The sequence below is a fragment of the Macaca thibetana genome, chromosome 12, assembly GCF_024542745.1.
Source record: "Macaca thibetana thibetana isolate TM-01 chromosome 12, ASM2454274v1, whole genome shotgun sequence".
Lineage (NCBI taxonomy): Eukaryota > Metazoa > Chordata > Mammalia > Primates > Cercopithecidae > Macaca > Macaca thibetana.
In genome coordinates, this window is record NC_065589.1 from 86341813 (window position 1) to 86357249 (window position 15437).

Sequence of the window (15437 nt, forward strand, 5' to 3'; positions counted from 1 at the left end):
AAGGGAAGGGAAGGGAAGGGAAGGGAAGGGAAGGGAAGGGAAGGGAAGGGAAGGGAAGGGGAAAATATTCCTTCCAAAAAAAAGAGGGAGGAATAAATAAATCCAATGAACAAGCTAAAATTTTAGCCGAGTGCTCATTATTTTCCAAATGCAAGGAAATTAGGAACTAACCCCTCTGAAGATACATAGAATTGAAACAAAAACAAATTTATTCAGCAACTTTATATAGAGGCATACAGAAAATTTCAATTCAGCACTGTAGATCTCCCTATCTGCAGGAACTGCATTCCAAGAGACCCAGTGGATGCCGGCAACTACAGATATTATCAAAACCTATATATACTATGTCTTTTCTTTTGCATACATATGATAAAGTTGAATTTAAAAATTAATCACAGATAGAGATTAACAATATCAAATAATAGAATAATTATAACAATACAGTGTAATGAACATATGTGAATGTGGTCTCTCTTTCTCTCAAATACTTTCAGTTTGTGGTTTACCATGGATAATTGAAATCACAGAAAACTGTGAATAAGAAGGAACTACTGTAACCTAGGATAAAAGACCCCTTCCCCCTGTAAGTCTTCAGACACAAGTCATGTGTGACTTTTATTGCATCATTAATGTTAACTATATTCACCCTATTGTACCTTCTCGATAGTATTTTGATGTTGTTACGATATCAGTTCCCCACTTTCCCCTACCCAGGTCCTATACCAAACTCCAGCTTCATTTAATTATCTGCTTAGCAATTTTAAGTTTACCTTCATTTTAATGGTCTCCTTAATGGAGAAACTCAATGGCTTGACTAGATTTTGAATTTTATTTCTACATGTATTAAACCAAAATATGAATTGTTAAGAGAAATTGTCACAAGAGAAAAAGAGGGCAAAGGAGTTGTCTTCTTTGAAAGTGGTAATCCTCTAAGATGCTACCTTATTCCAAAAGTCACGTATCAGAAAACGATCCGTCACATTCACCTGTCACCACTTTCCAAGCCCAAACCGATAAACCTGAAAGGTTCATTTTTGAGCCTGTGTTTCTTTATTGTTAACATAGAAATACTGCTATTCTCCCTGAGTAGCAGTGAATTTTTATTGAAATGCTGTGTGTGAAGTTAATTATAAAGTCATTATTCAAGGGTGAATTTCCATTTGTTTATTTTCAAGGGACATGCTGTGACTGGAGAGAATTTGTGGACTATTGGAGTTGTGTCCTGACTCTGACTCACCCTGTGACCTTAGTCACTTAACTTCTCCAAACACCAAGCCTCTCCATGGAAAAGTAAACATTCTATCTGCCTCAGCAGGTTGTTGGGTATACACATTAATTGAAAGTACTTGTCAAATGAAGATTATTATTAACTCTCTAGAAGATTCCCATTCAAGAAACCATAATGATTTTCATTCAAATGACCCATTTTTGTTCATTTTCAATGTACAAAGTGTTATCAAAAAACAAAAAAAAAAAAAAAAAAAAAAAAAAAAAAAAAAAAAAAAAGAAAAAAAAAAAAAAAAAAAAAAAAAAAAAGAAAAAAAAAAAAAAAAAAAAAAAAAAAATAGAATGCCGTATTTAAATTAGACACAAAGATGCATTTTGAATGCACCATGAAATCTACCAATGTTCACAGTAAGGATTTATCAAAGTACATAGTATAAATATCTGATTTCTATACTATGACTGACATATTCATATGTCATGATTCAGCCATATTCTTTGTTTTATTTTTAATTGGTACATAAGAATTATACATGTTTATGGGGTACAGTGTGATGTTTTGATACACATATATTTGTATAATGATTAAATCAGGGTATTTAGCTTACTCATCACCTCAAACATTTATTATTTCTTTGTGATTCAAACATTCAAATTCCTCTCTTCTAGTTATTTTGAAATATTCGATACAATATTGTTACCTATAGTCACCCTACTGCAATACAATACCAGACCTTATTCTTACCTATCTGTAATTTAGTGCCCGTTGATCAATTGCTTTCCAGTCCTTCCTCCCCACTATCATCTCCAGCCTCCATAACCATTTTCTACTCTGTATGTCTACAAGATTAGCTTTACAAAATACCACAAATGAGTGAGATCATGTGGCATTTGTCTTTCTGTGCCTGGCTTGTTTTACTTAACATGATTGACCTCCAGGTTCATCCTTCTTGCTGTAAATGACAGTATTTTGTTCTTTTTATGGCTGAATAATGTTCCATTGTGTATATATACCACAATTACTTTATCCATTCATCTATTGATAGACACTTAGACTGATTCCATATCACGGTTGTGGTAAATAATGCTGCAATAAACGGAAGTGCAGATATTTCTTGAACATACTGATTTCCATTCCTTTGGGTAAATATTTAGTATGGGATTACTAATCATATGGCAATTCTAATTTTTTGAGAAACTTCCATACTGTTTCCCATAATGGCTGTGCTAATTTACATTTTTACCAACAGTATATAAGGGTTCTCATGTCTCCACATCCACATCAGCATTTGTTTGATTTTTCATTACAGTCATTTTAATTTGGGTGAAGTGATATCTCACTGTGGTTTTGATTTGCATATTCCTGATAATTAGTGATATTGAGCATATATTTCATATACCTATTGGCTATTTTTATGTCTTTCTTTAAGAAAAGTCTATTAGGTCTTTTGCCCATTTTTTAAATCAAATTATTTGTTTTTGTTTGTTTGAATTTTGCTGTTGAATTGTTTGAGTTCCACATATATTCAGGATATTAACCCTTTGTCAGATGCATGGTAAAAGTATTTTCTTCCATTCTGTAAGCTGTCTCTTCACTCAGTTGATTGTTTCCTTTGTTACACGTAAGCTTTTTAGTTCAATGTAATCTCATTTGTCTGTTTTTGCTTGTGTTGCCCGTGCTTTCAAGTTCTTATCCAAAAATTCTCTGCCCAGACCAATATCCTGAAGTGTTTCTCCTATGTTTTCTTCTAGAAGTTTTATAGTTTCAGGTCTTATGTTTAAGTCTTTAACCCATTTTTAGTTGATTTTTGTATATGATGAGAGATGGCGGCTTAGTTTCATTCTCCTGCACCTGGATAACTAGTTTTTCCAGTACCATTTATTGAAGAGACCATCCTTTGCCCAATATCTGTTCTTAATACTTTTGTTGAAAATCAGTTGGCCGTGTGTGGATTTATTTCTGAGTTACCCATTCTGTTCCATTAGTCTATGTGTGCATGTGCGTGTGTGTGAGAGAGACAGAGAGACAGAGAGAGAGAGTATTTGTCAAAATCTTGTTTTGGTTACTCTAGCTTTGTAGTATAATTTGTGGCCTTGTAGTGTAATATTTACAGCTTTGTTCCTTTTGTTCAGGATTTTTTTTTTCTAGACTCAGGGTCTTTTGTGGCTCCATATGAATTTTAGGGTTTTTAAAATATTTCTGTAAATAATGTCATTGGTGTTTTGTTAGGGATTGCATTGACCCTGTAGATTGTTTAGGTAGTATGGACATTGTAACAAATAATTCTTCCAATTCATGAGCACAGAACACCTTTTCATTTATTTGTTCCCTCTTCAATTTCTTTTATTAATGTTTTCCAGTTTTCATTCTACAGATCTTTCACTAGATACTTAAATTTATTCCTAGGTATTTTTGTAGCTATTGTAAATAATTGCTTTCCTGATTTTTTTTTTCAGATAGTTCACTAGTGACATACAGAAGCACAACTGATTTTTGTTAAGTTGATTTTGTGTCCTACAAATTTACTGAATTCACGTATTAGTTCTAAAAGTTTTTGTGGAGTCTTTAGGGTTTTCTCTATATAAGATCATGTCATCATCAAACAAGGATAATTTGACTTCCTCCTTTCCAGTTTTGATGTCCTTTATTTCTCCTCTTGCCTAATTGCTCTGGCTAGAGCTTCAGAACTATATTGAATAAAACTGGTGGAAGAGGTCATCCTTGTCTTATCTCAGGTCTTGAAGAAAAACTTTCAACTTTTCACCATTCAGTATGATGGTCAGCCGTGGGATTGTCATATATGGCTTTTATTGTGTTGAGGTATATTCCTTTTATAATTAATTTATTAAGAGTTTAATTTTAAGGGATGTTGAGTTTTATCAAATGTTTTTTCTGCATCTATTGAGACGATCATAAAGTTTCTGCCCTTGACCCCATCGATGGGATGTATCACATTCATGGATTTCCGTATGTTGAACCATTCTTGTATCCTTGGGATGAACCCATTTGATCATATTGTATTATCTTTTTAATGTCCTGTTGGATTTGGTTTGGTAGTATTTTGTGAGTTTTTTTACATTTGTGTTTGTCAGAAATATGGATGTGTAGTTTTCCTTTTTTGTTGTGTCTTTGTCTGGTTTTGGTATCAGGGTGATGCTGTCCTCATAGAATAATTTTGGAAGAATTTCTTCCTCTTTAATTTTTTGGAATATTTTTAAAGGGTTGGTATTGGTTTTTTTAATGTTTGTTAGAATTCAAGAGTGAAGCCATCAGGTCCTGAGCTTTTCTTTGATGGGAAACTTTTTACTATTGATTCAATCTTGCAACTCATTATTGTTCTGTTCAGTTTCTATTTCTTCATGACTCAATTTCAGGAGGTTGTATGTGTCCAAGAATTTATCCATTTCTTCTAGGGTTTCCCATTTGTTTTTTCATAGTTGTTAATAATAGTTTATGATCCTTTGTATTCCTGTAGTATCAATTGTAATGTCTTTACATCTATGATTTTATTTATTTGGATTTTTTCTGTGTTTTTCTTACTCTAGCTAATGGTTTATTCATTTTATCTGATCAAAAACCAACTCTGTTTTACTGATCTTTTACAATTTTTCAGTCTCTATTTTGCTTATTTATTCTCTGATCTTTACTATTTCTTTCATTCTACTAATTTGGGTTTTAGTTTGGTCTTGTTTTTCTAATCCCTTGAGGCCCATCATTAGGTTGTTTTCATAAGCTATTTCTAATTTATTTTTGCTATGAAATTCCCTCTTAGAACAGCTTTTGCTATATTCCATAGGTTTTGTTAGGATGTATTTTCATTTTCCTTTGTCTTGCGTTTTTTAATTCTCTTTTCAATTTCTTCATTGACCAATTCGATGATCAGCAGTATGTTGTTTAATTTTCCTCTATTTATATAGTTTCCAAAGTTTCTCCCATTATTAATTTCTAGTTTTATGCCATTGTGGTCAGAAAAGATACCTGATATGATTTTGATATTTAAAAAGTTTTTGAGACTTATTTTGTAGCCTGACATATGATCTATTCTAGGGAAAGTGCTATGCACTGAGAAAAAGAATGCTTACTCTGCAGCTATTGGGTGGAATATTCTGTATTGTCTGTTACGTATATTTTATCTTGCAAGCTAAATCTAATGTTTCTTTACTGACTTTCTGTCTGATCTATCTGTTGCCAAAAATGGAGTGTTGAAATCTCCTACTCTTATCATATTCCAATTTATTTCTTCCTTTAAGTCTAATAATATTTCTTTTACATATTGGGGTGCTCCAGTGTTAGGTATATACAATTGTTATATCCTCTTGCTGAATTGATCTTTTTGTCATTATATAATGACGATTTTGGTCTCTTTCTACAGTTTTTGATATACAGTCTATTTTATCTAGTTTATAGCTACTCCTGTTCTTTTTGGTTTCTGTTTGCATGGAACAGCATTTTCCATTTTTTCACTTTCAGTCTATGTATGTCTTTACAGGTGAAGGAAGACTTGTAGGCCGCATACAATTTGGTGGTGTTCTTTCACACATTCAGCCGCTCTATATCTTTTACCTGATGAATGTATTCCATTTACATTCAAGGTTATTATTGATAAATAAAGACTGACTCCTGCCACTCAGCTAATTGCCTCCTAGTAATTTTGTGGATCTTTTGTTCCTCTCTTGTGGTTTACCTTTGTGGTTTGGTAGTTATCTATAGTTATAAGCTTTGATCCTTTTCTTTTTCTCATTTGTATAACTGCTGTAATTTTTTTCCTTTGTAGTTACTTGGGCCTAGATTAAAATTTTATACCTATGAGAAGACTTTTTGAAGCTGGTAATAAATTAAATTTGGTTGTATACAAATATTCTAGACATTTACCGTTGTCTCCCACAATTTGTTTTTTTGGCCTAAATTTCCATCTTTTTATATAGTATATTTTTTAACAACTTATTGTAGCTATGATAACTATTGGCCATTTTGACTTTTAATCTTCATACTAGAGATCTGAAAGATTATATATCACCATTACAGTAATAAAGTATTCTCTTTTTTTTTTTTTTGAGATGGAGTCTGGCACTGTCTCCCGGGCTGGAGTGCAGTGGCATAGTCTTGGCTCACTGCAACCTCCGCCTTCCAGGCTCAAGCAATTCTCCTGCCTCAGCCTCCCAAGTAGATGTGATTACAGGCACCAGTCACCATGCCCAACTAATTTTCCGTATTTTTAGTAGAGATGGGGTTTCACTATGTTGACTAGGCTGGTCTCAAACTTGAGACTCGTGATTCACCCGCCTCAGCCTCCCAAAGTGCTGGGATTACAGGCGTGAGCCACTGTGTCCAGCCAGTATTCTGAATTTTATTATGAGTAAAACTCACCGGTAAAGGTGAGTTTTACTTTCTTATGATTTCATGGTCATAATTAGTATTGTTTTGCTTACAGTTGAAGCATTTTCTTAAGCATTTCTTGTAAGACTGGTCTATGGTGATGAATTCCCTCAGCTTTTGCTTGTCTGGTAAAGACTTTATTTCTCTTCATTTCTGAAGGATAATCTTGCTGAGTATGGTATTCTTGACTGAAATGCTTTATTTTTAAACACTTTGAATATATCATCCCATCCTCTCCTGGCCTGCAAGGTTGCTGTTGAAAAAAAAAAAATTGTTGATAGTCTAATGGGGATTCCTTTATCACATATGAGGGAAATATATGACTGGACACTTTTCTCTTTCTGCTTTTAAAATTCTCTGTCTTTGACTTTTGATAGTTTAATTATAATGTGCCTTGAAGAGGATTTATTTGGGTTAAATCTAATTGAGGCCCTTAGAGTTTCATGGGTCTGAACACCTATATCTCTTCCAAAACTCGAGATGTTTTCAGCTGTTATTTTGTTAAATAAACATTCTGTTCCATTCTCAATCTCATCTCTTTCTGAAATGTCCAGGACATGAATATTTGTTCACTTACTGGTGTCCCACAGGTCTTGCAGGCTTTCTTTGCCCTTTTCCATTCTTTTGTTCCCCTTTTTCACCCCTCTGGGTTATTTCAAACTACCTATCTTTAATTTCAGACATTCTTTCTTCTGCTTTATCTAGTCTGTTGAAGCTCTCAGTTGTACTTATTTTATTGACTAAAGTCTTCAGCTTCAACATTTCTGTTTTGTTTTTATCAGTTCTATCTCTTTATTAAATTTCTCATTCAGATAATTAATTGCTTCCCTAATTTCATTGAATAATATATGTGTATTCACCTGTAGATCATTAAAGTTTCCTTAAGATAATTATTTTGAATTCCTTTTTAGGCAATTTGTAAATTTCCATGGGGGGGTCAGTTACTGAAGAGTTATTGTGTTTATTTGGTGGTATCATGTTTCCTTGCTTTTTAATGTTTCTTGTATTCCTACATTGACATCTGTGCATCTAGTGGAATGATTGCTTCTTCTAATTTTACAGAGTCACTTTGTGTGGAAAGATTTTCACCTCCAGATGTGTCCTAGGGTGTTGGTTAGGTAGGGTACATTTGCTTTGGCTCCACATGGTCATAATAGTGTAGTCTCTGCAGTTTTTATAGCTGTAGCCAATGTCAGCAATGCCAGTGATAGCCTAAATGGGCTAATGTTCAGGAGTTTGTGTGGCTACTTGAGCACAGCCCCACCACTCGGGACAGGGGCACTGAGCTGTTCTGTGAGCTGAGGGTGCCCCAGGGCTGCTCCTTCACCAGATTGGGCATGTCATTCCCACTGGACAAGACCAGCTCTTTCATGGAGGGGCAGTGTGCCCTGAGGGCTTAAACACCAAGGTTATAGCTGTTCCACTGGGCCTAGGTTCTGAGTAGCCAGGGTTGGGCACCTCAGCCACTGGGATGAAGATAGAGTGTCTTATAGGCAGCTTTTTCCAAGGGGGTAGGAAGCTGTAACTGTTTGGCTGGGGAATGGTGCACTACCATGTGTGAGCACAGTGTAGTGTTGGCAGATCCTCAGGGGCAGCGAAATGTGGCAGCTGCTTGCCTCCAGAGCAGACATACTCTTGCAGTGTCTTCAATCTCAAGATGGCACCATACAGGAGCAGCTTGGGCAGAGAAGCAAAATGTGGAGTAATGCAGCCATGTGAACTCCTGGAAACTCCCTGGGCTCAGAGCATGGAAGGACTGTAGGGTTATCCAGCATCAAAGACTGTAGGTATTCATGACTTTAATTGGGAAAGAGGGAAGTGGGTGCTGGAGGTTTCTTGCTTATCTTTTCCCCACAGGGAGAGTTCCTTCTGGTTCTGAACTGATCCAGGTTGCAGAGACCAGGAGGCAAAGTTGGGGTGTTTCATTCCCTTTTTTCTGTGCATCCATTCTGAGTCACTATGCTCTACAGGATCTCTACCACTCATCTGTTTCACTCCAGCACTCTCCTTCAAATACCCTAGTCGAAATGTGGTTGGCTATTGGTTGATCCCTTTTTATTGAGAGAGGGATAAGCATTAGGCACCTCTCGTCAGCCATCTTGCTGGTACCATGCTCAAGATGTATTTTTTAAAATTCAAGATTGCTGTTCACTAAAAGAGATTCTAGTGAAAGACTCTAAGTTAATAGTTATTAACCAGATCTGCTCTTTTTAGAATGACAGAGGCCTCAGTATTACAACTATTTCTGTAGAATATACCCAAAAACATAATTGTTAAAATAATTAATAGAAGCCGTATCTCTAGGATTGCCACTGAAGTGATAACAGGCTAGAATTATAAAGTTCCCATTTTTTTCTAGGTCTGTAACAATCCCATGAATTTTGTGACACTAGGTTGTATAAAAGGTTAGCATTTGTTAACACTAGCCATCAATCTATCATTCAACCATATATTCATCCTCACCCCCAATTTTACTCATACAAACATACATTATTCTCTAACCTCTAAAGTCAGCATTGCCATTATTTTCTGCCTTCTTAGTAAGACTATGGAAAATTAAAATGAAATTCAGTGTATTAAAACACATGTATTGACTATTTGGGAGGCTGACGTGGGAGAATAGCTTGAACCCAGGAGGCAGAGGTTGCAGTGAGCCGAAATTGCACCATTGCACCATTGCACTCCAGCCTGGGTGACAGAGTAAGACTCCACCTCAAAAAAAAAGTATGTATATATACATATATATATGTGTGTGTGTGTGTATTTGTATGTATATTATATATATATCATCTTATTTGTGTGTGTGTGTGTGTGTGTATATATCTTATTTGCACTAAACTTTTCCTACTCAATGGTTTACAGATGATTAAGCATTTGGTCTACGCTTCAAAGGCCTAAGAATTTGTTACTAAATATTCAAATTCCCTGCACAAATATCAATAATTCAAGTTTGTGTGTGTACATATACACATGAATGTCTGTACTTATGCTTTTACACCTACATATATACGTGCACATATATATGTACCTGCATGTACATATATACATACTCTGTTAAACTCTGAACTGATTACATTTCGGTTTTCTTTGTATAACTGCCAAAATGAAAAAATACTTTTTTAAACAGCAAGAAGGCAAGAAATAGTACACTTAGAGCAATAATTTATCAGGCTGAACAGAGGCCAGAATCTTGGTGTCTAGTCTCTTGATCTTATTATTTATCACACAGCATGACCAAAAAACTAGGGACAGAGAAGAGAGGGAATAAAAAGCTCTCCTGCGAGGACAGACAAAACCAGGCATTGATTGGATTGTATCTGATTGTTCACTGTCCAATGCACCTGTGCTGTTTCCCACCCCTTTCAAAATCTTCTTGATCCTGAGGGTTGAACAGGGCTCATCTTGCAAACAATATCCAAATTGAGATAGGAAGAAAGACAAAAGCTAAATTTATCCTGACACTTTCTTCATTCCAAGCTCCCACTTTCCTCTGACGCACAATTGTCATTTTCAAAGGAATGAAAGCTATTTTCAATAATGAAAAATGGATTCCCCTTCCCACCAATATCAGTACAACTGCATCCCACAGAAGTATCACTTATGGAACCACAAGCAGGAAGGCAGATGTCATTGTGTCCTCTCATCTGTGCTTATTTTTCACAGAACTTTCACAGCAAAGGCAGGAAATAGGAGTGGGGGAAGAAGACTCCAGCCTGATTGGGAAAGATCGTATAAAGTATCTCTCAAGAAAGTGCTTTATTTTCACTGAAAAAGAAAAATTATTTTTATTGGATTAACATTGATTCTAAAATTGGACCCAATTCCTGCTGGGCAAGAACCAAAAAAAATTCTGGTTTGGTAAAAACATGTTCTAGAATCACGTCAAAGTGCTGCCCTTCCTTTGACTTGAAGTGACTGTTCTGTAACATTACAGCCATTAAGTTAAAATCTTGCATCTAACCAAAGCAAATTAACAAAATCTTCAGTAATCTATAAATGTATTTCTAAAACTCATATTAGGAAAAACGCTGTATCTGGACATGACACTGCCTGACCCATATCCGGAAGACTTGAAACCAGATAAGTAAATAATTGATCATTTTTTTTAGAAATATTTGCTAGGACATCTTAATATCAGCTGCAAGTGAAGAAATAAGAAAGTGGCTAAGCTATCAAATGTGCAGAATAGGAATAATTTGACTCTTGGTGTCAACTATACTTGTGTGAATTGACATATTGATGCAACTTTCTGAAAGTTAGCTTGTTCGCTAAAATATACTAATGTCTATGAGGGTATTTGAAAGAATAGCAAACAAAATAATAAATACGTTAAGTGCTAGGAATATTATAGGTATTAAATTATAGTTTTCACATTATTATGATTACCATTAAGATTCATTGTTAGTTTACAGACTGCTATTAGTAATCACAATATTACTAATAATATTAGCATTATATTATTGATCACATGTGATTATAAACATGGCATATATAGTGATAATGATATCACTATTGTTATTGCTGTTACTAGCATTTTAAGAATTTAGCTTAACTCTGGAATGTTTTCAATACAGAATTTCTGCTACAAGAGACCTGATATTTTTAGAAAAATAAATTAAGAAATAAAAAACTAAATATGATGAATAAGAAAGAAGCTTTAAATTGCTATGCATTGAAGGCTAGATTATTCTAATAGTCATAATAATTAAAGCACCAAAGCCTGTAATTTTTCACTAAAAGACAGAATGAGAAGGAAATAGTCAGCGACGTATAAAAAGCAAATCTCCACTCTTGGTTACCCCTTATTCAGTCTATTTCATGCAGCCATGCTTGAGAATGCAAAAGGTGACCCAGAGGCTGGTGGTAAAGTATATTTCTGCTCCTCTGAGAAGCAGTTAATTCAACAGGCTGTGAACAGATCCCAACTCCTCAGCAAATAACTATACACTTCTGATTATGTTCTTGACATGGGCAAATAGGAGGACACACACCCAGGGACTGAGAATGATGACATGCCCAAAGGAAAAAGAGGACCCCTGCTGCTGTCCCAGGGACTCATTCTGTACCACCCCTCATTCCCATTTCATTTATCTCACAAGAATAGCATTTTACTAAATCTATTTTTTTTTTTTTTAAGATGGAGTCTTGCTCTTGTTGCCCAGGCTGGAGTGCAATGGTGTGATTTTGGCTCACTGCAACCTCTGCCTCCTGAGTAGCTGGGATTACAGGTGCCCACCACCACACCCAGCTAATTTTTGTATCTTTAGTAGAGACGGAGTTTCACCATGTTATCCAGGCTGGTCTCGAATTCCTGACCTCAGGTGATCCACCCGCCTCAGCCTCCCAAAGTGCTGGGATTACAGGCATGATTTTTTTAGACAAAACTTACAGTTTAATGAAGGAGCTTTACCATATTATTACTTCCATTTTGCAGATAAGGAGTCTTAGACAAAAAGAGGTTAAGTCATATGCCTAAGGCTACATACCTACAGTCCTAAAGATTTGGGGCAGGAACCCAGGTATCCTATGCAGGTATGAAACTGCATAGTCTGAATTCTTAACCCTCGTCACCTGCCTCTTTGGGGCATAGCAGTTTTAAGCAGATATTGAATGTGAGTGGCAGAGCTGCAAACAAGGGTCAGCCTACAAACAGCAACATTCGCAAATGCTTTACATAAACTGAGTATAAAATGAACACATGATACAAAATGTGAATGGGAATTCCCATATTGCAGCATCATCTCCAAAGCTAAGGACCACAGAGCTGTACTATAAATCACAAAGGTTGCCTGTAATTCCAGCACTTTGGGAAGCCAAGGTAGGCGGATCATGAGGCCAGGAGTTCAAGACCATCTTGGCCAACATGGTAAAACCCTGTCTCTACTAAAAATACAAAAACTGGCTGGGCGTGGTGGCATGCGCCTGTAATTCCAGCTACTCAGGAGGCTGAGGCAGGAGAATCACTTGAACCCAGGAGGTGGAGGTTGCAGTGAACCAGGATCGTACCACCGCATTCCAGCCTAGGCCACCAAACGAGACTCCATCTCAAAAAAAAAAAAAAAAAAAAAAAAAATCACAAAGGTCAAGTCAAATTACCAGGTTGTCATCTAGACTAGATAATGGGTTCAACTTCAAGGTTAGAATTTCTCACTTTCAAAGTATGAATTTGTGAAGCTAAGCACATGCGCGCACGCACACACACACACACACACACACACACACACACACAATATAACCATGGTTAAACAAAATACCAAGTTATAAGTTTCTTGAGGCCAAAGATCCCAGTAAAATGTGCTTTAAGTCTCCATGAAGGACAGCTTAAAAGGTATTTTTAAGTGAATTAAAAAGCTGTAGCTGGCTTTGAAGAAAAAAGATGGAAAAACAATATGATTTACACAACTTTTTAAACCTTTATGATTCTGCAAGAAACTTCCCAAAATTTGTCCCAGTTTTCTTTAATATTGTTTTGTTTCTCATTAAAATAGAACTGGCAAGAATCTCTTGAGGATAGCTCTTTTTCAATTTAAATGATTCTTATTAAACAAACCTGGAGAAGAAAAGCTGTTTTATCTTAATATTTTTTAGAGATAACTGAATCACAGTATTTAATCAATGACCCATTTTGTCAAACAAATATTTAAAAGTGTCAAGTGACTCAATGGAATACAATATCAATTCATGACAACATTACTTAGGATTTTAAAATGATGTCCCTGATTAAGGAATCGTTTCAAAGATCTTTCCTCTTTGTATAGAGAATGACAATGAGGAAGAAGAATTAATGTAGTTTGGAGTTATAAATGACTTCCTTTCAAAATGGGTTTCACCGGGCTCACAGAGTGAGATGACTCACGCCTGTAATCCTAGCACTTTGGGAGGCTAAGGCAGGTGGATCACTTGAGGTCAGGAGTTCGAGAACAGCCTTGCCAACATGATGAAACCCCGTCTCTAGTAAAAATACAAAAATTAGCCAGGTATGGTGACGGGTGCCTGTAGTTCCAACTACTCAGGAGGCTGAGGCAGGAAAATCACTTGAACGGGGGAGGCAGAGATTGCAGTGAGCCACGGTAGTGCCACTGCACTCCAGTCTGGGTGATGGAGAAAGACACTGTCTCAAAAAATAAAAAATAATAATAAAATGGATTTATCTGACAAGAACCATGATACATATGAAGAGAGCCAGAGACTAGCATCAAAACCAGCTATTGTATATTACCTATCAGGAGGATGCCTCAAAAGGAAAGCATTTGCCTCCACAATATTCAGTTGCCAGTTGAAAAGGTTAATATTCTTTTAAGTAAATATCCACCAGAGGGGGGGAAAAAAAACCTTAACTTATTAATAAAATCAGTCTGAGCTTCAAAATCAATTTAATACTGTATATAAGGAGGGAACTATATTCGTTATTTTTAAATATTTAGCTGACAGATTGTTTATCTTCAATCACAGATCTGTATCTGCTGTTTAACTCGTAGAACTAAAAATATTCACTTATTTGGCACATTCTCCTGGTAAAATTATTGGCAGAAATTTTAAATTAGGTAGAAATCTTATGTTGAGAATGCAAAAGTGGGATGGGTGGTTTTTTTTTTTTTTAATTGTTGTTGTTATTTGTTTCTTCATAATAGGAAGTTTATAAAGACACCAGTAAAGGGTAAAATGTAAGTATTGAGAAGAGAGGAAATCTAATAATTCTCAGCTTAATAAATCATTTCACAAACCTATGTGTGTATCTATTTTTCACTTTAAGAAGCAGGTCTAAACCAAGAACTTTTGTATTCTTTATACTTAAAAAAAAATAGCCCTTTAGCTACTTTGCAGTCATATGAATTGAGCAAATGAAAATTACAAAGAGGCATGAATTTTTGGGATTTTTTTATCATCACAGCAAATTGAAGCCCACACGTAAATGATCAGAGAGCCAGTTTTCAAGCTTACTGTCTTCAAGATAAAGACAGATTCTAGCTGTCACTTGAAGAGTCATCTAGTTCACAGCAACCAGCAACAGGTAACTAGCAACCCTGTTGAGGGATAGAAACAGCACCCATAGAGGACCCATTTCCTAGCAGAATTTTTTGACACCACTGATTCCCAAAGGAATGGCTTCACAGAGCCAAAGACAACTTTAGGGTGACTCAGCTGTCTGTAGGTTTTCTCTAGCAAACCTGGAAGATGTATTTTGCATTTTGTTGTTATCTAAAATAACCAACTCCATATACTTTGATTTAAACATCGAGATCCCTGTATCCATGCTGGCACTGATTAATGTAATCTTCATTGGACACAATCCTTAGATATATGTTAGGTTGATTGTTCCTATAACTTCATGGCATTATTCCATTTACAAAGCACCCGCCCATAAAAATGGCAGCTGTTATCCTCTCTCTTTGCCTCTCCTTGAGAGTCCCTTGTCTCTACCATGGGAACTACAAAAACCTGGCTTTCTTAGAAAAGATGTAGATTTAGAATTAGAAAAATAGAAGACATTATAAAAAATAGAGATAGTATTGGGGACTTGACCAAAGCATAGTTGGGCTGATTTCTTTACTGCAGAATTTCTTAGAGCCTTGAACAATTAATGTGCAAAGTTATTGCATGAGGGGGTATTAAAGAAGGAACTGTTTATAAGTCGCTGTGCCTACTGAATAGTTCTGTGCTTAAAAATTTTATCTACCCATATACACTTTACATTGTCACTTTGATGAAGATATACACCTCACCCCTGCCCTCCATTGCAGTTTTATTTAGGACACAAGCATCTTTTTAAAAGTCAGATACTTTGGGAGGGTAAGGAAATTGATTGGCCATATTTTATACCTTAATGTGATTTACC